Source organism: Pseudophryne corroboree, chromosome 5 (genome assembly GCF_028390025.1).
Source record: "Pseudophryne corroboree isolate aPseCor3 chromosome 5, aPseCor3.hap2, whole genome shotgun sequence".
Taxonomy (NCBI): Eukaryota; Metazoa; Chordata; class Amphibia; order Anura; family Myobatrachidae; genus Pseudophryne; species Pseudophryne corroboree.
Genome location: NC_086448.1, coordinates 600,881,830 through 600,906,835, shown reverse-complemented (window position 1 = coordinate 600,906,835; position 25,006 = coordinate 600,881,830). Strand labels below are relative to the sequence as shown.

Sequence of the window (25,006 nt, the reverse complement as noted above, 5' to 3'; positions counted from 1 at the left end):
GCTTCTGTTCCTGAAGTTCAGACGTTTGTCAAGGGAGTACTGCATATACAGCCTCCTTTTGTGCCTCCAGTGGCACCTTGGGATCTCAATGTAGTTTTGGGATTCCTAAAATCACATTGGTTTGAACCACTCACCACTGTGGACTTAAAATATCTCACATGGAAAGTGGTAATGCTGTTAGCCCTGGCTTCAGCCAGGCGTGTTTCAGAATTGGCGGCTTTATCCTATAAAAGCCCTTACCTAATTTTTCATACGGACAGGGCAGAATTGAGGACTCGTCCTCAATTTCTCCCTAAGGTGGTTTCAGCATTTCACTTAAACCAGCCTATTATGGTGCCTGCGGCTACTAGGGACTTGGAGGATTCCAAGTTGCTGGACGTAGTCAGGGCCCTGAAAATATATGTTTCCAGGACGGCTGGAGTCAGAAAATCTGACTCGCTGTTTATCCTGTATGCACCCAACAAGCTGGGTGCTCCTGCTTCTAAGCAGACGATTGCTCGTTGGATTTGTAGTACAATTCAGCTTGCACATTCTGTGGCAGGCCTGCCACAGCCAAAATCTGTAAAAGCCCATTCCACACGGAAAGTGGGCTCATCTTGGGCGGCTGCCCGAGGGGTCTCGGCTTTACAACTTTGCCGAGCAGCTACTTGGTCAGGGGCAAACACGTTTGCTAAATTCTACAAATTTGATACCCTGGCTGAGGAGGACCTGGAGTTCTCTTATTCGGTGCTGCAGAGTCATCCGCACTCTCCCGCCCGTTTGGGAGCTTTGGTATAATCCCCATGGTCCTTTCGGAGTCCCCAGCATCCACTAGGACGTTAGAATTATCGGTAAGTAAATTCTTATTTTCTCTATTTCTCATAGTCCGTAGTGGATGCTGGGCGCCCATCCCAAGTGCGGATTGTCTGCATTACTTGTACATAGTTATTGTTACAAAAATCGGGTTATTGTTGTTGTGAGCCATCTTTTCAGAGGCTCCTTCTGTTATCATGCTGTTAACTGGGTTCAGATCACAAGTTGTACGGTGTGATTGGTGTGGCTGGTATGAGTCTTACCCGGGATTCAAAATCCTTCCTTATTGTGTACGCTCGTCCGGGCACAGTATCCTAACTGAGGCTTGGAGGAGGGTCATAGGGGGAGGAGCCAGTGCACACCAGGTAGTCTCAAAGCTTTTACTTTTGTGCCCAGTCTCCTGCGGAGCCGCTATTCCCCTTGGTCCTTTCGGAGTCCCCAGCATCCACTACGGACTATGAGAAATAGAATTATCGGTAAGTAAATTCTTATTATCGGTAAGTAAATTCTTATTTTATGGATTTATCAACTATTGCTTAAGTCCTTTAGAGAATTGCATTTAAATAGATTTAATCGTTTTTTACGATCAGTAACAGCCTTTTCTATATGCCACACATTTCATATATTTTTTGTTTATTTATAGTTGTTATGGTGATGGGCATCCACTGCATAGCAACCCCTGGCATATTGTAGGAACACCGGCGCAATCACGCTACCTGATGATGTCACCGCAATCCCGGGTGGGAGTTTTGGCATGGAAGCGGACACTTGGGTGTATCTATAAATGGTATGTATGTTTCTTTTTCATATGTATCCTGAAGAAATGACATAAAGGTCATGAAACGTTGATCAAAGAGGAGAGACTTGTGTCCTTCTTTATCATGATTTATTGAGACTGGAGTGCCATCCGCTGCTGCTGCTTTTTGTATACTAACTACCAGGGGGGCACCCGGCCAAGTTGTTTGGATGCTGGGAGTGCCGGTAATACATGTTATTATATTCGTTTAGGAATTCTGCACTCCGATATAACACTCCTTGGTATATATTGACATGTGCACCCAGTATGAACCAGCAGGGCACATAACATAACATATCCTTTTGTAAACTGCGGCACTTAGAACTTAAAAAAATGCATATCCACCCCAGAACTTAAAAAAATGCATATCCACCCCAGAACTTAAAAAAATGCATATCCACCCCATTTTAGCAGATCAACGTTTCAACCCTTTAATGGGTTTTTTCAAGTATGCTATTATCTTGGGGAAAATAGAAACCCATTAAAGGGTTGAAACGTTGATCTGCTAAAAATTTTAAGTCTGGAGTGCCGCAGCTTCCAAAAGTATATGTGTGTGTGTGTGTGTGTGTGTGTGTGTGTGTGTGTGTGTGTGTGTATGTGTGTATATATATATTATATAATGTGTATGTATTCTATAATATAAAAGCAGAGACTGCTCCTCACCTGTGTTATGTGCAATTGCGGACACTAATTAGAGGCCACCACACGGACCAAATGATTCCTTTGTGTGCTGGAAAGCTGACACAGCTCAAACTGAAAGTGAAACTGCAGGGAGATGTTAAAGCTTCCTAACCTGCTGCTGGTAATAATAATAATAATAATAATAATAATCTGTTTTCCACTTGCTTCATACGGAGAGAGGGGGCTGTGGAGAGAGTGGCGGTAGGAGCAGAGGCATCGGAGACATGTTTGGCCACTTACCGACAGGGGGGAGAAGGTGAATCAGTTTGGCAGGAAGATGTGAGACACTCTGTCGAGTGAGCAGTGCGGTGACTCGGAAGAGGAGGGGGGTCGGTGCTGGGGCTGCAGATGATGCAGGTGAGGAGGCAGGTAACCGGCTCATCTGCTTTATATATACTGCTCGCCAACGGAGGGGCCGTGTCCTGTGCTAGCCTCCCCCCAGTACCCCGCACAGGCCACGCCCAGACTCCTACGGCCAACGGCTGGTGGCTACTAGCGTGGTGTCCTCTACCCCCCGTACTGGCCAGTAGCTGTGCGAGACTGGAGAGCTTACATGTGCCAGTACTGGTGTATATAGAGCAGCATCATTATAGCTTGCCCATTACATTAGTCCTCAAGATTTAGCTCTTACTAATTGATTGCAACATTAGTCAAATCTGTTTATGCCTCTGAAAACTCTTAATACTACAGAAGACATCTATACAAATTATGCTTTTTAGTAGTTAATTACCAATTAAAAGAAAACCCCATCAAAATTTGTTGTCCTTTGTCTGAAGAGGCAGAATGTGTAAGAAAGATTCATTCTCTTATTCAGTGTTCTATTTATTGTAACAGGTTTATAGAGCTATGGGGGTGTCTGAAAAATTGACATATGCTTTTATTGTAGCAGTGTAGCATGTAATGTCTAGCATGGGAAAATGGGTAAGTACAGTAGGTCATGTCTTGAGAGGAAGAATTGTGTAATAGATATACCTTTCTCTTTCGAGTAATAGATCTAATTGTGTCGTCGTGTTTTTCTGTGTTACTTCCTTAACTAAAAATAGGATTGAATCTTAAGATAAGTGGAAGGAGGGATAGGGAGGAATAGGTGCTGCTGAAGGTGCCTTTTCATAGCCTAGTAAAATGATTTCCTAGAAGCATTGAGATCACTTTGGGCTATTACCGCCCCCGTAAAACATGTTGTTAATGTAACTAGCATAAGTATGGAGAAGAATAAGGCACCATTCCTTGCCATGTGGGGCACGTCCATGCTGTCTTATTAAGGTCTGTATGCATGAGTTGTCAGTAAAAGACACATTGGATTCAGAGTCCTTTCAGTGCTCTGAGGTCTGGGGAGTCATTAATACCTGTAATTCACCCAGCTCATATAAATTCTAACTGGTTTAGTTAAGGGGCTAATTAGAATTTAAAAGAGCACAGTTCCCATTGATTTTAGTCTCACTCAGCCTTCATTGAAATGTTAGACAAGAGGTAGATGGACTGCGAAGTGGGGGCTGCTTAAACCTTTGTGTATTTCTTTGTTCCCTCAACATGCTAGTAGTTGATGGCATTTCACGAAGTGTTTGCATAGATGGCTGTCTTCGTGTTCTGCCTACTTGCCCGTTAGTCACCAGTTTTTAAGTGATTCAATCCCTTTAGCCATAAGGCTCCAATTGGCAACATTTCACAGTCATTTAACTAGGGTCATTTTCTATATACCCCCAGGTTTTTTTCTTTCTTTCTTATCAACAGGGAGAATAGAATAAAAAAGAATTTGTACTCTTCTATCTAACACTCAGTAACAGGCAAAATTAATTTGGTCCCTTATTCAAGGAGGTCTGCTTTTGCACCTATATGGTAGGATTTAATTATACCCCTTTCACATCGCACAAATAACCCGGTACCGACACGGCATATTGCTGTGTCGAACCGGGTCAGTGTGCGATGTGAAAGCACACTGGGCGATTTAGCGGGTCGCCTGACCCGGTAAATCAACCCGGTAAAAAAGAAGGGTTTTACCCGGGTTGATTACCGGGTCAGGTGCGGTGTGAATGGGAGCCGTGTCGATGCGACACGGTTCCCATTCACAAGATAGGGAGAGGCGGCGCTGGAGATGAGCTCATCTCCCGACGCCGCCTCCACCCCCGCCCCTGCTGCTGCTGCGGCCTCCGTTGTCATGGCAACCGACCCGGTATATTGCCGGGTCGGGAAGCCTGCAACGGAGCGCAAATGCCGGATCCCACCCGGTAAGTACACGTTTGTCTTACCGGGTAGGACCCGGCATTTGCGGTGTGAATGCAGCATTAGTGTACTCCACTGACTGAAATTCTCCAAAGGATCATAGTGGTTAGGTTATATTCCCACCCAGTGGTCGAAGTGGGGTATGCAGAAGTCAAGGATGTAATTATGCGTGCGCTCCGGAAAAGGGGGCGTGGTCACCCAAAAGGGGGAGTGTCCCGTGTAGTAGAACCCCTTATACCAGGGGTGGCCAACCCACGGCTCTTTCATCCGCTGCATGCGGCTCAGCCGGCTCCTGGCCACCGCTGTCCTGGCCCCCCCTTCCCCCGTGCTGCTGCTGTCTGTGAGGGGAGAAGAGCGCAGCGTGCACCTCTCCTGCCCCTCACTCTCCGGCGGCAGTCCGTGAGCCAATCAGAGCTCGCGGACCAGCAGCTAAGGCTGCTGGACCGCGAGCTTTGATTGGCTCATGGACCGGCGCCTAATGGAAGAGAGAGACAGCCGCCGGAGAGTGAGGGGCAGGAGACGCGCACGCTGCGCTCTCCTCCTCTCACAGACAGCAGCAGCGCGGTGGGCAGCACGGAAGAGGGGGGGGGGGTCATGTATATCTGGCACTGGGGGCATTGCTGGTAATGTGGGGACCTGTATACCTGGCACTGGGGTCATAGCTGGCACTGGGGAGACATGTATATCTGGCACTGTGGGGACACTGGCATTGGGGGCATAGCTGGCACTGTGGGGACATATATATCTGGCACTGTGGGGACATATATATCTGGCACTTGGGGGACATGTATATCTGGCACTGGGGGGCATATCTGGCACTGTGGGGACATATATATCTGGCACTAGGAGCATAGCTGGCACTGTGGGGGCATATATATCTGGCACTGGGGGGCATATCTGGCACGGGGGCATAGCTGGCACTGGGGGGAAATGTATATCTGGCACTGGGGGCAGAGCTGGCACTGTGTGTGGACATGTATATCTGGCACGGGGCATATCTGGCACTGTGGGGACACTGCATTGGGGGCATAGCTGGCACTTTGGGGACATATATATCTGGCACTAGGGGCATAGCTGGCACTGTGGGGACATATATATCTGGCACTGGGGGCATAGCTGGCACTGGGGGGAAATGTATATCTGGCACTGGGGGGAAATGTATATCTGGCACTGGGGGGAAATGTATATCTGGCATTGGGGGGGAAATGTTTATCTGGCATTGGGTGGACATGTATATCTGGCACTGGGGGGTCATATGTATTGGCACTGGAGGGACATGTATATCTGGCACTGGGGGGTCATATGTATCTGGCACTGGGGGGTCATATGTATCTTGGACTGTGAGGCTTATATGTATCTGGCACTGTGGGGACATATTTGTATGTGGCACTGTGGGAACATATGTTTCTGGCAGTGTGGAGGCACCCATTTTTTGACATTGTTATATGTATGTGGCACTGTACTGGAACATTATATGTATTTGGCACTGTACAACATGGCTAAAAACGGAGTTATGACACAAGGTCATACTCCTACAAACGTCATAACGAAAGATGTGCGCACAAAATGGGTGTGGCTTTGTGAATGGGTGTGACTCTTGCCCTTGACTACAGATCTTTTCTGGCTCTTTGCCTCTGATAGGTTGGCCATCCTTGCCTTATACTATCTAGTACTGGTGCCCCTTTCACTTTATAGCACACGGTACGAGCTGAAATTCACATTATAGCACACGGTACGAGCTGAAATTCACATTGAAGCACAACGAATGAGTCGAAATTCACCTTGTAGCACACTAAAAGAACCGAAACTCACATTGTAGCACACGGAATGAGCCGAAACTCACATTGTAGCACACTGAATGAGCCAAAACTCGCATTGTAGCACACTGAATGAGCCGAAACTCGCATTGTAGCACACTGAATGATTGTAGCACACTGAATGAGCCGAAATTCACATTTGTAGCACACTGAATGAGCCGAAATTCACCTTGTAGCACACTGAATGAGCTGAAATGGTGACAGCAGGGAGAGAGACAGTGACGACAGGGAGAGAGACAGTGACGACAGGGAGAGAGACAGTGACGACAGGGAGAGAGACAGTGACGACAGGGAGAGAGACAGGGACGACGGGGAGAGACAGGGATAACAGGGAGAGTGACGACGGGGAGAGAGACAGTGACGACGGGGAGAGAGACAGTGACGACAGGGAGAGAGACAGTGACGACAGGGAGAGACGGTGACGACAGGGAGAGAGACGGTGACGACGGGGAGAGACAGGGATGACAGGGAGAGTGACGACGGGGAGAGAGACAGTGACGACAGGGAGAGAGACAGTGACGACAGGGAGAGAGACAGTGACGACAGGGAGAGAGACAGTGACGACAGGGAGAGAGACAGGGACGACGGGGAGAGACAGGGATAACAGGGAGAGTGACGACGGGGAGAGAGACAGTGACGACGGGGAGAGAGACAGTGACGACAGGGAGAGAGACAGTGACGACAGGGAGAGACGGTGACGACAGGGAGAGAGACGGTGACGACGGGGAGAGACAGGGATGACAGGGAGAGTGACGACGGGGAGAGAGACAGTGACGACAGGGAGAGAGACAGTGACGACAGGGAGAGAGACAGTGACGACAGGGAGAGAGACAGTGACGACAGGGAGAGAGACAGGGACGACGGGGAGAGACGGATGACAGGGAGAGTGACGACGGGGAGAGAGGTGACAGCAGGGGAACATTACCTCATTTGTTGCTGGCAGCAGTGAGCGGTGGGCTGCTGGCGAGGGGCAGCTAGTGGCTGGCGAGCGGCATGCGCGGGCGGCTGCCGGCGGTGAGCGGCTGTGAGCTACTACAGTGCTCTACATAGCCGCCGCCCGCCGCTCAGGGACAGGGAGCACCATGTGCAGCAGGATGGCCACTTCCCTCGCCTCCTGCTGCACTTTCATGTGCTCATTTCCGGGTCAGTGGAAGAAGTGGCGGTATACCATACCACCGTGTACCACCCCACTTCGACCACTGTTCCCACCCAATAGTTAGTATGCTGTGCAGTAGGTAGTAAATTCTTACCATCAAGAGCTGGAATCTTAGCCATTTGGAGGCAATTCAGTTTCTAATGGGCACCCATAATTGAATTGCCCCCGTCACTTTAGATGGGGTGGTAATTGTTTAGGTGCCCATTGTTTTAGTACAATGATCGCTCCCGGATTTGCCAGGTTTAGCTGTGCAAAATGGCTAAACCCGACCAAAGTGCTGCCCGTGATGCGAAAAGTCCCATTTGGGCTCCCTCTAGTGGCCGGTGCCTAAAAAAAACAATTGAATTGTCCTCTTAAAGAAGTTTAGGATTTCTAAAAGTAGGCAGCTCTAAACGAAAGTAATGTTACTACTATTATTACAATTTTTATTTAGAGTGTCTTCAAATGTAATAATTGGCAGAGGTGTATATTCAATTGAAGTCGGATCCATTCCGACATGTATTTGTCGGAATGGATCCGACAACCGCTATTCAATCCCATCTTAATTTGACTTTTTCAAGTCGAATTGAGATGGGACGCAGAGGTGGAGAAGGGGGGTGAGCTGCGGGGAGACCAGCGGGGGTACAGCCGGCGGGCATACAGGGAAGATCAGTGCTACAGTAGCGCTGCAGCAGGATGTCACTCAGCCGCCCGACCTCACGGCAGCTTCCACCCGGCACCAGCAGCGTGCTGGAGCCGGGTGGAAGCTGCAATGAGGTCGGGGGGCTGAGTGACATCCAGCTGCAGCGCTACTGTAGCACTGATCTCCCATGTATGCCCGCTAGCTGTCCCTGCGGCTCCCCCCCCCCTCTCCTCCTCTGGGTCCGCATCTCAGTTCGACATCTTTTGATGTCGGAGTGAGATGGTCGAAAAGGGGGGCAAAACCTGTCGGTTTTGGGCCCGTTTTCGACACAAGCACGTGGATCTCCAGCTGTTCTGCCGATCCACGTGCTTTTCGACAAGTCGAATTCATCGACTTGTCTAAAAATTTTGGGATGTATTGAATAGGTCGAATCAGGATTCGACCTTAAAAAGTCGAAAACTTCCGTCTTTAATTGAATATACCCCTTAGTGAGGGAGCACAACCATTCCATTAAGCAAACCTACAGTAAATAGGGATGTTTCTTTTTCTTAACATTTCCTATGCTTACACTCGTTAGGTATATGCTGAGTTTTCTGTTTATGTTCTCACTCTGTGTTGTAACTCAGGTGCAATCCTTTGGGTCCATCACTATCCGTACAATTTCCCCTTTAAATAGTAATTTTAATTGTGAATATTGGAATGGAATGTGCTATTTACTGGGGTCTGCACACTAGTTTCGTTATCCCTATAAGGTAGGCATGTCCAAACTGCGGCCCTCCAGCTGTTGTGAAACTACATATCCGAGCATGCCCTGACACAGTTTTGCTGTCAGAGAATGCTAAAGCTGTGTCAGGGCATTCTGGGATGTGTAGTTTCTCAACAGCTGGAGGGCCGCAGTTTGGACATGCCTACTATAAGGTATCCTACTTTTAAGCTGCTGCTCTATAGTGATCGGCTGTGCTGTATATGAGATGCAACCTCCAGGTCCCGACCGTTGCAGGAGCTCCTATATCTGCACTGCATGTGCACCAACCGATGTGTCGCTCTCCATGCGTGCTGTGGGAGGATGCATAGAGTGGCGTTGCCGCAATGCGTACAGCCTCCCGCACCCACAGCTTTCCCCATTATTTGCTGTTATATGCAGGAGCGTGCGTATGCACAGTCCCCATAGAGATGCCGCCTCGCCTCCTTAAGTAATGGTTAGAGGCAGCACAACACATATCTGCATTTAAGTTACAAGAATGGGCCTCTCTTCCTTTCATACATTCTCCACTGTGGGGGGTATTCAATGCTTGTCGGATCCTTTTTTTTTTTTTAAAGTTTGGATTGACATTGTCGGAAACGGGGCCAAAACCTGTTTGATTTGGCCGCGGAATCCGCCAAAACACGTCGTAATTGCCGCCTTGTCAGAAAAAAAAGCAGGGGGATGAAATAGGTTGGAACGGTTTCCGACCTAAAACAGTCTGAAACTGCAGTCTTTCCGACAAGGCGGCAGTTCACGACTGCAATTGAATACACCCCTATGTGATCATTGGTGGATCAAATTGTTAAAAGAAGACAATTTTTTTTTTTTGTATATATGTATACTGCTCAGTCCTAGTAGTGTGTGTATATATAGCATTTTTCTTAAGTAGTTCACAATGCATATCTATTTATTAATTAATGCCACTCTATGATACAAAACGGATTACTTCTGCTACGGATTATTTGACTATTGAAAAGCAAAATGCGGTGTTTGATTTATGGTGAAAAATTTTACTGTGCAAACTTTTAAATGTTAACGTTTTTCTTTTACTACAGAAACTTTTCTGACTGTACCGAGTAATATTTCAATACTTACTGTACCAGAATTTCCTGCATTCCTAATCACTGTTGGATCCAGTTGTCTGGCCTCTGGAGCATTTTATTGTTGATTGGAATCTTCATAAGTGTTCTAGACAGCCAGAATGTTACCTTTTAGAATCTTATTTTTACGAGGCATTTATGTACTTCATACATTCCATGTGGGTGAACATGACCGGCTTATTGCGCTCCTCAGTTTTAATTTTATTAGTTCACAAAAGGTTGACCCTTTTTTGTGTCTTTTACCTAAATGTTTGAGATGCAATTTCACCTACAATTTTTTCATTGTTCAAATTTTCACCTACTTTGTTGATATTGCATAAACTTGTCACTGTGATTGCCAAATGCCTGAAAATTATTTGCTAGTACAGACCAATCTAATCCACTTATAGGAACAACATATCTCCCAAGTGTCCTGATATTGGTGGCACGCTCTCTGTGAGGTGTCGGTCGTGATAGGGACTGTTTTGTATTGTAGGATGGCAGTATTGGTGGTAGGTTCCATAAATCTCATGGAAAGTGACTGGAACCAGTGGAAAGTTCATGTGACAGTGTATGTATGGGTTAGAGGGGAAAAAAAGGATTTTAGGCAACAGTATAGAGGCTTTGTGTGTGTGTGTGTGTGTGTGTGTGTGTGTGTGTGTGTGTGTGTGTGTGTGTGGTCTCGCACCCTTCCAGATTTACAGAGTTTACATATTGGGATGTATGGAACCAGCTAGTATGGATATTGATCAGTACTTTAGTATATGTATTTGGCTAAAAAAGTACCGTCCTAACAAAATTCAGTCCTAACTCCTGCTTCAGATTACATGCTTAAGATGCAGGCTTTAAAATGGCAGGCTTTCAAAAAATTAACTTTTCTAGGAGATGCTGGGGCAGGGGGAGGGATGTTTGAGCAAATTGTTTAACAAACTAATTAACTGTGGGGAAAGTGACAGCCTCTCAAAACAAACTTTCAATACTGACTATTCTTAAAATGAAAAGCATCCGGTTTGGAAGATGGAATTAATGTACCTGGGAAGAGGTGAGAAATGGTTTTAATATTCCAGTCCATTACTAACTCCATGCTTCAGATGACAAGATGCAGGCTTTAAAATCCCTTTGTACCCTAAGTACACCCCCTGCGTTACGTGTGACACCGTTCCTCTACTGGCGAGTAGAGCCAGGGCTAGCAATAGAAACCTTAAAGTCCAGCACACATAAATTTTTGCCCCCCCCCCCATGCCTTTCCAGAAGGTACAGGCTGCTTGGCCATTGGCTCAGACTCCTGTGTCTCTCCCTCCTCATCACCCCCCAAGTGTCTCTCCAGCCTCATCATAACCCCCAACCCTCTGTCGTATCTCCCCAGCCTCATTTCCCACCACCACGTGTTTATCCTGCCTCATCACCCGCGTCAGGTGTTTTTGTAGCCTCATTACCCCTCCACCAACACCACCACGTGTCTCTCCAACCTACTACCCTGTCCCTCTCAATCTGTTCTGTACCAGCATGGAGAATCTTCCCATCTTGCGAAAAATGTTTGCGTGTTTTGCTTATGTGCCGATCGTAGTTGTTGACGTCAGATGTCCATATTTGCCATTAGTGAACATACAGTAAAATTATGTTTTGCCATTTATAGGGATATTTTCTATACAAACTATAAGGACATATTAGTATAGAAAACTGACTAGCGCCGCACACAGTATCTACGAACGCACCCCCCCCCCATCTAAGCGTATCTTTTACATTAACTGTGTTTACCAGTATGTCTGTATTTATCTTCACGTTATAAAAAAAAATTTACACTATGTATCTGCTTTTATGCTCTTTTTGAAATACATTACAAAGGAGCACTGTATGATGTGATAGTGGGGATCCATTGCACAGGACATCAGGTTCACAGTCATTATTATGGATCGGGAATTCAGTTCTTTAAAGGCATCTTATATAGGAAATTTTCGCTGCTTACACCTGATTAAGGACGTACTTATTTCTTATATACTTTTATTAAGCGCCAATGGCTGTCATTACCCCTAAGGGTACTGGTTCTATTTATATGCAACCCTTGCCATGGTTAGTTTTAGGGCCACATGGGTCTGCGGTGAAAATGATCAAGAGCCTGCAGTGAGAAGCACAGTAGCTGTGGCCAGCACTGGATGGGTGTGACCAGAGCCATGTGGGTTTGTACACCCCTACAGTTTCAGCCCCAGTGTCTCCCTAAATATGTAATAACATAAAATGGCATTATTTTGTCAGGCAAATAGAAATACAATTATGATTAATGGTTGACCGTGTGACAAGCTGGACAGCTGGTTACCCTCTTGCCATCATGAAGATGGACCTATTTTTATCTGCAGGCCTGGAGCTGGAGCTGCATCCTCCCCATTTTTAATCTGTCCCAGAACTTCACTAGTGCGCGACATAGCTGTGCTCTCCTCCCTGCCTGGCCCCTGACAGTGCACGCTGCGCTCTCTGCCCCTGACGCACGCGCGCACACACACACACACACACACACACAGCAGCAGCGGTGAGCAGCACAGTGGGGTGGGGGGCATGTGTGGGGCAATGTGTATCTGGCACTGAGGGTGCAATGTGTATCTGGCACTTCAGGATCATTTTTGTGTGACCCCTGAAGGATTTTATAAATATCCATAAATATCCAAATGGTCCTTGGTAGAAAAAAGGTTCCCCACCGCTGCCTTAAGACATGACCTTTATCAAACATGGGTCACCTTTAATAGAATATTGCACCATTTTTTACAGAATGTATTAACACCTGCAATAAATTTCCGTGTCTAACGCATGAAAGCCTATTTTAAAACTTATTACAGTAGGTCATTTTATTTTGTAAAAATTACAACTATTTTTTTTTTTTGTGTGTGTGAATGCTCTGCTGTACAGAGTTCTGTGTTGTTGTTTTTTTGTAATAAATATTAAAAATAGGAATGGTGAGATCGCTAGATCTAGGAAGACACATCAACACCCTACTCGTCAACAGTTGCCTAACCGCATCTGGTTTGGTTACTCCAAAATGGAGTACATAACAAGTCTCCAAAATAACACTGCACAAGTTTCAGGTGGCATGGTCACTTTGGTATAGGACTCGGAGTGCGGCCCTTCCTGGTCATTTCTAACCACTCAGTCCCAAATTCTGGTACCATACTCCTCCCTTCCTCCCATCTATACAGCTCCTCTTTTTGGTTCCCCCTGCTCGCCTCACTTTCTCTCATCCTCTATTCTGTATATTTCCTGTTATTCTTAATTATCATTCTTATCTTATCCCCTTCATTTTGTCCTTTTTCTCTAGGAGATTACTAGTGCTGATACATTTCCCACTGTTCTACTTTATCTGTGTTATTTTATATTTGTAAGTATGAGGTTTGAGATTGATTCACTTATTTACCGTTTTGTCATGTACAACCCTCTGTTCTTTTATCTAACTTTTGCTGTTCATTCAATAAAATTATATGACCTTCAAAAATAGGAATGGTGGTTGATAGGCGTGGCAGATAGCTGCTGGTTGTGGCCTGTTAAAGATAATCACAACCTATTTGAAGTTGTATATGCCTGGTATAGACCATGGACAAACCAATGTTGCCATTATCCACGGGTGTAATAGTTCTGAACCCTATGTTGCTCAAGTCAGTTGTGCCCCCTCTACTCATTCTTGTACTGTCCATCCTGGTTACTGTCTATAACTGTATGACATACTTGCCTACCTTCCCAGAATGGTCAGGAGGCTCCCGAAAATCGGGTGGCACTCCCGGCCCCCCCGGAAAGGAAGGCAAATCTCCCGGAGCCTGCTCACTCCAGCCGACCAGCTCCGTCAGCCGCCTGTACACCCCTGCAACCACCGCTTACCTGTAGCAAGTGGGCGGGACAATGATGCGCTCGCTCTACAAAGCCGGTAACTGGTGATTTACAGAGCGGGAGCTGGACCGCAATGAAGCGATCGCGCCTCCACGTCCCTACTCCGCCCCCACACCTTGATGCCGCGCCCCCCTGTTGTGCTGACCTGAGGGAGCAGCCAGAATGTCGGCAAGTGTGCTGTATGACTTACATAATTTATACATGCTCTGCAAGTTTTTACATGTCCTTTTTTGACACACAACTGATCTCCCATGCCACTTACTGTATGCGAATCTTATGTTTTGTTTGCTTTGTTTGTTAATTGTTTCTTTGCTTGTTTGGCGCTGACGATCTTACGCACCTGCTAAATAAACTAAGATATATTGGTGGCATGTGGAGCTCTTAAAGGACATCTATAATATGTACACCAGAATTGAACAGAATGGAAAAGTAGCTTATGCTGCATATACTGTTCATGTTCACAGATTCTTAAATAAAGTTACAAATCTTTGCATCATCATTATAGTTCTGAGATATTGTAATTTAGGGATGCAGTTATGTGACCCGCTGGTCACAATACTGGCACCTACATCCCGCCCACCCACAATCCTGACGGTCGGCATGCCAACTAACAGGGACTATTCCCATAGAGTGGAAATAGAACTTGTGGCGAGTACAGCCCGCCCACCCCCACCCCCGCCGGGCATCTCAATGCCAGGATGCCGGCGTCGGTATGGTGACCCCGCCGGTCACGCGATACACACCCGTAAATTAGATCTACTTCAGCTTGACTTGTCGTCATAGGTACTCTGATGTAGTGTGGGTTGTTTATTTCCTTTTTATATTGGGATAATTCTGCCTTTTAGCTTTTACAACTTTCAGGCTCTAATTCTTGGCTGTTTCAGTATGTGCCTATTACAAATGTGTCCTGCATTCACCCTGTTCTTGGTCCCCTTACAGGCAAAATATTTTCCATTTTCCCCAAGCAGGGTTTTTTTGGGTTTTTTGTTTCTTTGAGGAATTGTGCTTTGATACGCCCTGAACTACAGACATTGAGAAGAGGCTTGGAGCTTATTGTGCAGCTGACAAGACATGGCCGGTTGTTTGCTTTTGCATGAATACGACTTGATGTGACAAGAGTTGACCTGGAGTCTTATCAGCTTGTCATCCATTGCGTCCTATCGATTGATCCAGACACACTGAAGACCCTTCAAGCTGAAATAACAGCAGAATTGCAATTGGTCATCATGGGTCAGCTGTTAGTGACACACATCAGTTATCTATTTAATGTTTTAAGAAGTACAGTGCTATTTATTGCTGAACAGTAGTTGTCTTGATAAATGTTTCTGTATAGCCTGATTCACCCTGATATCAAGCAAGAGAGTACAGGTACACTTTTCGGAGACATTTTTTATACAAATTAGCAACCTAAAATTAGAGTAATAAGTAAATGCTCTAATTGTTATCCATATTTATAAAGATCAATTCTTTAATAATGTAGTTGTATTCAAAGTTTTAATGAAAATGGTAAAATGTCATAGTTTAGTTTGTTTAAAAATGAGAGAAATTGTAAGCAACATGTTCCATAACCACTAATAACTGATCACTTGACTGAGCAGCCAAATATTTGCCATATGTGAATATATACATCCCTGAGCGTGCCTCAAGCTGGCTGATTCACCTTTTACATACTCCTGAACATCTCCCCAAAACAGCTTAAATTCTACACAACTGACTGCAGAAGCATCAAACATATCCAAGGACTTACCTTTAATTTGTAAAACCCTATGTGGACATATCTGCAAAATCAATGGATTGCATTCCTGCACTGAGATTCACATTGGATTGAAACCTATGCCTCTTCCACTGGGACTCAGACTGGCACTACAGCTGCAGTGATCATCTCCAGATCCAAGGTACAGTACCATGGAAAACAAACTACTGTAACTTTTGGCTCCATTCAGCTCATCCCTTAGATATCAGTTACTTATGTTCTCTGTTCAGCAAATATCTCAGATCTCTTGCATTAATAATCTATGATACAATATCCCCAACCTCTGAATTTCTGGGTGCTTTCATTTTAAAACACAAGGACCCAGCTTATTCCCAAAAGACATGTCATCTGTACCCTTGCAAGGAATATCCATTTCAAAAGGGAGTCTCATGCTGGGATTTCACATCTACTGTACACAGTAGGAATGGCTTCTAACACCTTTCCACACGCCTACTTTCTTCTGGAATGACTTGTGTGGCTCTAAATCAGTAACTGAAAAGAAAAGTTACCTGTAGTTTATTTAATTAACTCTTGTTCAAAATACAAGAGAAGCAACTGGATATAGCAATAGCCAATTTAAATCAGACTCTGTTCTTGAATCCCATTATACTGTAACTTCTGGATCACTCACAAAATTGAGAAAAAACTGTTTAATCTCCTCTCATCATCAAATGCAGTTCATAATTGCTCTTTCATTGATGACCCAATGTATTTGTACACCTTCAGCTTTATACTTTCACTCCGCCCACCACGAGAGGCAATTCCTATTAATCTAGCACAGACTTCCATTCTTAAATCCCTTGGCATTTTCCAAAAAACTCACTGGGGCAGTCGGGGAAAGTGAGACCAAAAACCTGTTATCCCCTGTAACCATCTAAGTACCTTGTCTTCAGGCTCATAAGTTTAAAAGAGGAGACAAATGGTAGTGGTACCCAAAAGATGGCCCTGTGCTTTAAAGTACAGATCTGTAAATTCTCACTCTGTAAAACCTCCCCAGTGCCAACACACTCGACATAAAGAAAACTGCCCTCTGGTATGCCCAATTTAGGTCCGTCCTATGTAATGACAGATCTATAAGAAACAGGACTGTTACAATTGCTGACCTTATCAAATCTTCAGATCTGGCCTGTACTACAGAGACTTGGCTGGAGGAAAATGCAGCACCCATCTTGGAAGCTGCAGTTCCAACAAACTAATCTGTCATTCACAACCCCAGACTGGACCACAGGGGAGTAGGGGTGGCCATCTGCTTTAAAAAAAGCACTTAAACTTAGGTTGTGCCCAATGGAAATTACTTATTTGAGTGCATCGCTGCCCAGAGTTCTACAGAATTAGGCTTCAGAGTACTGCTCATTTACATCCCCCCCCCCCCCCCCCCCCCCCTTGGAGATGGAAAGCTATTTTTACAAGAGTCTGCAGATATTGTTGCTGGACTAGTTCTGGAGCACCAAAGATGGCTCATTCTCAGGGATTTCAATGCATGGGTCGATGGTGAGCTCTCACGCCCTGGCCAAGATCTCATATGCCCAGTGAATGCTCTGGGGCTCACAAAAGTCGTTCCCTCTGCTACGCATAAAAGTGGTCACACTCTTGATCTTGTCTTGCAGATTGGATTAGAAGTCTCTGACCTAAAAATAAACCCAGTCACGTGGTCAGACCGCCACTTAATATGGTTCTCAGTCGGAACCCCTCGAAATAGATCTTTGTCTGTGGAATAGACCAGGTATCGTCCAAGGAGAGGTATGACTCCTCAGCCTCTTGCAGCTAACTTGGACCTTTGAAGATCCTTGTTCCCTAGTCCGTTGTTATAACAGGGATGTGACAGCTGGAATGGATACTATTGCCCCTGTGTATACGATCCTGCAAACCACATCATCAAGCACCTTTGTTTGACAACCGTATTCGTGATCTTAAGAAAAGGGGGCGTAGACTTGAAAGTTGATGTAGGAAGACAAACCTGGTAGAGGACAAATGAAATTTAATTTAACACATTGGAAAATATCAATCAACAATCACCCACAAGAAAACAGTGGAGGTAATTCAGACCTGATCGCTGCTGTGTGTTAACGCACAGCGGGCGATCAGGTCTGTACTGCGCATGCACCGCAATACGCCGGCGCGTCTGACTACTGAATCGGGGGTATTGATCCATAGCGACGGAATGGTGCGAAAAAAGCAATTGCATGGGCGATCGCAAGGTGACTGACAGGAAGAGGCCATTTGTGGGTGGCAACTGGCTGTTTTGTAGGAGTGTCCGGGGAAAAACGCAGGAGGAACCAGGCGTTTGGAGAAAGGGTTTCTGACTTCAGCTCCAGCCCTGATCATCGCGGCAGCAGAGAAGTCCTGGGCTGAGCAGAGACTGCACAAACTCATGTTTGTACAGCTCTCCAACAAATGCGATCGCACACCTGCACACAGCAAATACTCTCCCCCTGTAGGCGGCGACTACCTGATCGCAGGGATGCAAAATACGCACCCTAGCGATCAGGTCTGAATTACCCCCAGAGTTCCTTTCAAATGAGATTATGGCAGCAAAAAATAGGCCAGCTCAGCTTTTCCATAAAGTGGAGATGCTTTGCGAACCAGCATGCCTACAGTCTGATGAAACCCTCTCCCAGTCAAGATGCAATGAGTTTGCAAAATTCTTTGCAGATAAAGTATCCACCATCTAGGCTGGAATCCCCAAAGTGACACCAAAGGATTACCAATCTACCAAGCCTGCCAATGTAAGCCACCTGTCTTCATGAAACAGCTTTGATCAAGTGGAAGTACAAAACATTGCTAAAATTTCCCGAATGTTGCATACCTCCACCTGTGATCTTGACCCTGTCTCAACCAAGCTCCTATTAGGATGTCTGGAAAAAAATCGTCCCTGTATTTGCAAAAATATTTCAATGCTCTTTGCAGACAGGCATTTTTCCTTAACCAGTAAAGGAAGTAATAGTAAGACCACTTCTTAAAAAATCTAGTTTAGATCCTCACTGCATGTCCAACTACAGGCCAGTATCAAACCTTCCTTTTCTTGAAAAAAAGGTTGAGAAAGTGGTTGCAACTCAACTAGAAACCAGCCTGTCAACCCATGACCTTTATGATCCATTCCAGTCAGGATTCAGGGGAAAACATAGCACCGAAACAGCCCTACTATATTTGCTTAATGGTCTACTGATGGCAAGAGACAGAGGTGACTGTTCAATTTTAATCCTTCTGGTTCTTTCTGCAGCATTTGACACCCGTGGACCATGGGATTCTAACGGAGCGCCTGAAGAATTTCTATGGGCTGGATGGCACAGTCCTTTGCTGGTTCAAATAATTTTTCGCTGGCAGGTCACAGAGTTTTGTCTGGAGTATACTCTTCACAACCAGTGCAATCAACTTGTGGTGTTCAACAGGGTTCTATACTATCTCCCTTGCTTTTTGCAGTGTACATGAAACCACTGGGTGAAATAATCAGACGTAATGGCCTGGTCTACCACTGCTATGCAGATGATACACAACTGTTCCTGTCCTTTGCTCCAGGTACTGATAAGCCCAATAACAACCCTAAATGGCTGCCTATCTGAGCTCCAGGAGTGGATGAGTGCCAGTTGGCTGAGACTAAAGCTTGATGAAACAGAAGTCCTGACGATAGGTCACAGGACAAGACTGCAGCATAGCCAACTGACTGGACTTGCGCTTGGGGATTCAGAACTACAAAACACTGAACATGTGCGGAATCTTGGTTTTGTCCTGAATAGTGGCCTGACACTTAAACATCAAGTGTCAGCCACAATCAAATTCTCATTCTTTCATCTGAGGAACATAGGCAGAATCAAGCAACTAATTCCCTGCATTTGTATCATCACGCCTAGACTACTGCAATACCCTCTACCTTGGTCTCCCAGCAAAAATATTACACCGCTTGCAGATAGTACAAAATGCAGCTGCCAGACTATTCACCAACCAACCCCCTTCCAGCCACATAACACCCATTCTCTACTCCCTTCACTGGCTACTTGTAAAATGGCAAATCGTTTTCAAGATTGGCTTACTCACTTTCAAAGCCCTGCATGACCAGGGCCCAAGGTACTTAAAGCAGCTTCTGATTTCTTACTGTCCCACTTGATTACTACGATCTATAGATGATAGACTACTTACAGTACCTAGAATCTCCCTGAATTCAACTGGAGGTCGAGCTTTTAACTTTGTGGCTCAGACTCTATGGAACTCTCTTCCCCACACAGTTCAAGAAGCATCCACTCTAGAATCCTACAAAAATAGACTCAAGACTTGCCTATTTACTCAAGCATTTAACTAATACAGTATCTACTGTTTTAGCTTGTTTTGTAATTTGAGCTGTAAAGACAATTTGTAAAGCACTTTGAGTTCTATTAGGAGACAAGTGCTATATACAGTAAATAACATTATTATTATTATTATTATTATTATTATTATTAGGCTGATGTGTCAGTGTTTTTTTTTTAAACTCTTTATTTATACCAGGAGAGACAAAAAAAATATACAAAACAGATTCAGTTGTACAACATCAAAGTGAAAACCAGTCTCCGTGGAGTTTTTTCAAAAAAATTTCAGTGTACAGATAAACAAACAAAGAAGTCCTACAAGAGGGGACCTATTATGATAGAGAGAGAAACAAGGAGGAGCAGAAGGAAGAGAAAAGAAGGGGGGGGGGGCGGGGGGAAAGTAGAAAAGAAGAAGTACAGATGCAAAGTGCAGGGCCGATTTAGGCCATGAGGAGGGAAGTATACCAAGGATAACAGTATATAATGTATAAATATACCAATATAGATATATGTATGAGTCAGGGATTGGGCAATAACTATCTAACATTGAGCAGAGCCAGATGGCGTCCGGAGGGAGGATCCAGGAACAGTATGGCTAGGTATACGTAAGTAGGATGAACATAGGAATATGTCGCCTATCAGTGTGGGGGAGACATCATTAGCAAAAAGGGGCCCCAGACGAGTTCAAATTTATGGGGACAGTCATGCAGATAATAAGTAATCTTCTCCATATTGGCCACAAACCAAATATAATTGTACAGGGCAGGGATAATAGGCGCAGCGGGGGCCTTCCAATTTTTAGCGATTAAAGATTTAGCAGCCACAAAAATATGGGAAAACAGTTTATTTAGGAGAGGGTCAAGATCTGGAAACGGTCGGGCCAATAAAAATACCCATGGGTCCAGTGCAAGCCCCAATCCAGAGAGAGATTTCAACAGATCGAGTACTTTATTCCAGAACCGAGCTATATGTGGACAAGTCCACCAAATCTGGAATAAAGTTCCCCGCTGACCGCAACCCCGCCAACAAACAGGAGTAGCAGAAGGGAACATCCTAGACAATTTGTCAGGGGTGTAATACCACCGATAATATAGTTTATAGGATGTCTCCTTGAGTCTGGTAGAGATAGAGCTTTTAGTTATGCCCTTCCGTACCTCCTCCCAACAGGCATCGTCTGGTGGGGGACCCAGGTCCCTCTCCCACTCCCGCTCATGGCCCAGAGGAAACTCCAACCAACATAGTATAGATCATTGAGATTAGCCCACCACCTATGGGTTTTTTAGTACATAAGGATTCGAATGAGGTAAGTTCCCGTAAAACGTCAGCTTGAGGCAGGGAAAGAAGGAAATGTTGGATCTGAAAGTATTCAAAAAAAGGAGGGGAGAGATAGGAAAACTTACTTTTGATATCGTCTAACAAGAGAGATCATATACCAAGTGAACCCCAGCACTAAACCAGGATGTGAAACAAGAAGATGAAACCCCATCGGGGAAGGCAGGGTTGTCCCAGAGGGGGGTGAGGGGGGAGTAGGGGGAAGACTAATTGTATTTCCTAAGAGATTTATGCCATATAGAAAGATGGAATTTTAGAGAGGGAAAAGGGTTCGTGAGAGTGGGCCGATACGGACCGGCCAGACCCCACAGCGAAGCCAGCGAGCGGAGCCCCAGTGAAAGAGCTGCTAGATCAACCCAGGCAATAGAGCCTCGGGGCACAAAAGAAGCCACCAATTGACTCAGATGGCTAGCGATATAATAAAATTTAACATCGGGGAATCCCCGACCTCCCTCAGAGCGCGGGAGCCGAAAGTACACGAAAAGCTATCCGTGGGGGTTTATCGTTCCAGACAAACCTTACAAATGAGGACTGGGCGTCCCTAAGAACCCTCTCCGGAACCCTCACAGGTAAAGTTTGAAAAAGGTAGAGAAGTTGTGGCATTACTGTCATTTTTAAGAGCAATAATCCTACCTAGCCAGGATATAATATGGGACCTCCATTTAGCCAGGTCTGTTTTAATCTTAGTAAGTAGCCGCGGGAAGTTTTCCGAGTATAAAGAGTTATAGTGGGAAGTAATATAGACACCCAGATATTTAATCTTAGTGGTGTGCCAACGAAGGTCATATGAGGACTGCAGGGAGCGTTTAAGATCTCCAGAAACATGTAATAACATAGCTTCAGATTTAATAAAATTGATTTTGTAGCCCTACAGGGAGCCATATTCCTCAATGATCTGATACAAGGCGGGGAGAGAAGATTGCGGCTGGGTTAAAGACAACAGTACGTCGTCAGCAAATAGCGAAATCTTAAACTCCTGGGAGCCCGTCTTCACTCCCCGAATTCCGTCAGAGTTCCTTATCATAGCAGCCAGAGGTTCTATGACCATGGCAAACACTAGGGTGGAGAGAGGACACCCCTGTCTCGTTCCGTTAGATAATAGGAAGGGAGGGAATAATAATCCGTTAGTGAGAACCTTAGCTATGGGGGAGGTGTAGAGGGCAGAGACTCCCGCTAAAAATTCAGCCGATATCCCAAATGCCTGCAGAGTCTGAAACAGGAAAGGCCACGAGATACGATCGAACGCCTTTTCGGCGTCGAGTGAGAGGATAATTGAAGGGGAGTGTCTGCAGTTTAACAAATGGATAAGGTCTAACGCTCTCCTAGTGTTGTCCCTGGCCTGACGACCAGGGATAAATCCCACCTGGTCATAGTGTATCAAACTCGGGAGTACACCGTTGAGGCGGGAAGCTAAAATTTTGGCATAAAGTTTAATATCCAAATTCAATAGGGATATCGGCCGATAATTAGCACAGTCCCGAGGATCCCTGCCCTCCTTGTGGATAACTATTACCCTGGCCTCCAGCATAGTGCTTGGGAACGGGGCGCCATGCAGAACCGCGTTAAACAAGACTCTAAGGTGAGGGATCAAAATGGAGCCAAATTTTTTGTAATATAAAGCTGAGAAGCCATCAGGGCCCGGGGCTTTAGAGGATTTCAAATTTTTCAAGACGGCAGCAATCTCGTCGGTTATATCCTTATTCAGCTCCGAGGAGTCGAATTCAGACAGCCGGGGGAGATCAGCCCTATGTAGAAATTCTGAAATTAAAACATCCGGGGAGCCCGGTCCTGAGGGGGCTGACTCTAAGTTATAGAGTTTAGCATAATATTCCCGAAACACCCTATTTATGGCATCTGGGGCATACGTAACTTCGCTAGAATCAGTATGCACTGCCAGAATATTATTCTGCGACCGCTGTGTCCTGAGGCGGGATGCCAAGAGTCGATCGGCTTTGTCTCCTTTCTCATAAAAGGTCTGGTTAAGCCTCTGGAGAGTTTTCGCCGTGCGCTCCGACAGGGAGAGCGAGATCGCAGATCTTGCTTCCAGCAAAGCCTCTAAGTTGGCAGGGGTAGGGGATAGTTTGTGTCGTCTCTCAAGGCTCTGGAGTTTGGTAGAAAGTGAAAGGAAGCTAGCTTCCCGAGTCTTTTTGAACCTAGAGGCCTGGCTGATCAAATGGCCATGTAGAACAGCCTTATGTGCTTCCCATAAGGTAATAGGCGAAATCTCCGGGAGGTCACTAAGTAGAAAATAGTCCGTAAGGCAACTCTTAATCTGGTCAGTAACTTCCGGACTATGCAATAGGGAATCATTCAGCCGCCAAGAGGCAGGGGGGGGGGGGGGATTGGGGGTAATGGAATGGAGATCGACCGAGATCGGGCAATGGTCAGACCATATCATAGGATGAATACGGGCAGATTTCAATTTAGAGGATAGGTCCCGGCTAAGTAGGATCATGTCTATCCTGGAGTAGGATTTGTGGACAGGGGAATAAAAAGTAGTCCCTAGTCAGGGGATCAGTCAACCTATATGAGTCATAAAGTAGGTGAAGTTTCAAAAGTTCTGACAGTACAATAGATGACGAGCGTTTACGGTTAGAAGGGGAAGGAGAAGAGGGGGAGGATCTATCTAACGAAGCATCGAGAACCTCATTAAAGTCTCCTGCTACTATAAGCTCACCCTTACCAAGTCTGGTCAGATGTGAATTCAAGCTTCTAAAGAAGGTGGCCTGGTTCTGGTTCGGAGCATAGACATTAACAAGAGTACAAAGGATATTGTTTAGCTTCCCAATAAGAATAAGCCATCTACCCGATTTATCTACATGACTGTCCAAAAACTCGAACGTAAGGTGGGCGGCTAACAAGATGGAGACTCCTCTCTTTTTATGTGTAGCGTCACATGCATGAAATGTAAGGGGGTAGGACTTAGATTTTAAATCAGGATGAAGAGATTTCTTAAAGTGGGTTTCCTGTAAAAATACTATATCCCCTTTAGCCTGCTTGAGGGAGAGGAAGAGCTTAGTGCGTTTGGTGGGGCTGTTCAAACCTTTAACGTTATGTGAGTATATCCTAAGAGCCATGACTGGTGGGTTTTCGGATCGCTTCGCCTCCTCCCTCCGGACTTTGCACCCCTGCAACAAACTGAAACAAGAATATCATAAAGAGACATGGCAAACGGCATAAATCCTTAAACATCTGGACAAGAAGAAAAAGACAAAGGGACAAGAGTAACAAGATTCGAGGAAAGAAGGGAAGGTTGGAGACCAGAAGAAATCACATCTGGCCTAATGTGCCGGTCAGGAAACAATAGAGAAGGGTCACTAAGTGACAATAACCGGACTCGGGTATAAGACCCTACCATGGGGACGCGGCCCGGCCGGGCCAGGTGCATCTAGGACAATGGTCACCAACTATCATGCGTCCTGAGTCGAGGGACCAGTGTTAAAGGGGGAAAGAATGGGACAAATTTTCCTAAATCCCACTATCATACAGGGTAACCGGGAAAACACAAGTAACCTCCCTGGGCAAAAACAGATATCACCTTAAACAGGCTATGGAACTAACAAACAACAAAACAAAAGGTGTCCGTTCCATTATAAAGAGGTACATTGCTCGTAAGGGGAGTCCCAGTCCTCCTCCTCCCCAGTACGTACGGAAATAGTGGGAAAAGCCGAAAACCTACAGACATGAGCGACATACGGGGGAAACAGGGCTGGTAGGCATAATGGGAAAAGAGAAAGGTTACAATTCCACCACTTATACATATGCAGAAACAACAGAATATAAGATTAAACAACAAGTAAACCCATAAGGCATCAGGTGGGAGGACCAGCAGAGGCAGATTTCCGTGTAGAAGGCACTCTTGTCCA

General features: G+C 45.5%; 1 protein-coding gene across 4 annotated transcripts in view; it reads left to right on the top strand.

Moving 5' to 3' along the window:
* LDLRAD4 (low density lipoprotein receptor class A domain containing 4) overlaps window positions 1–25,006 on the top strand; it is a 969,790-nt gene that overhangs the window by 77,959 nt on the left and 866,825 nt on the right. For 2 of the 4 annotated variants that reach the window (XM_063923407.1, XM_063923408.1), the window contains exon 2: window positions 1,436–1,579. The exons of the other annotated variants lie outside the window; for them this stretch is intronic. The gene's annotated coding sequence lies outside the window, so the exon portion shown is untranslated. The remainder of the gene's footprint in view (window positions 1–1,435; window positions 1,580–25,006) is intronic. 4 annotated transcript variants of the gene reach the window in all.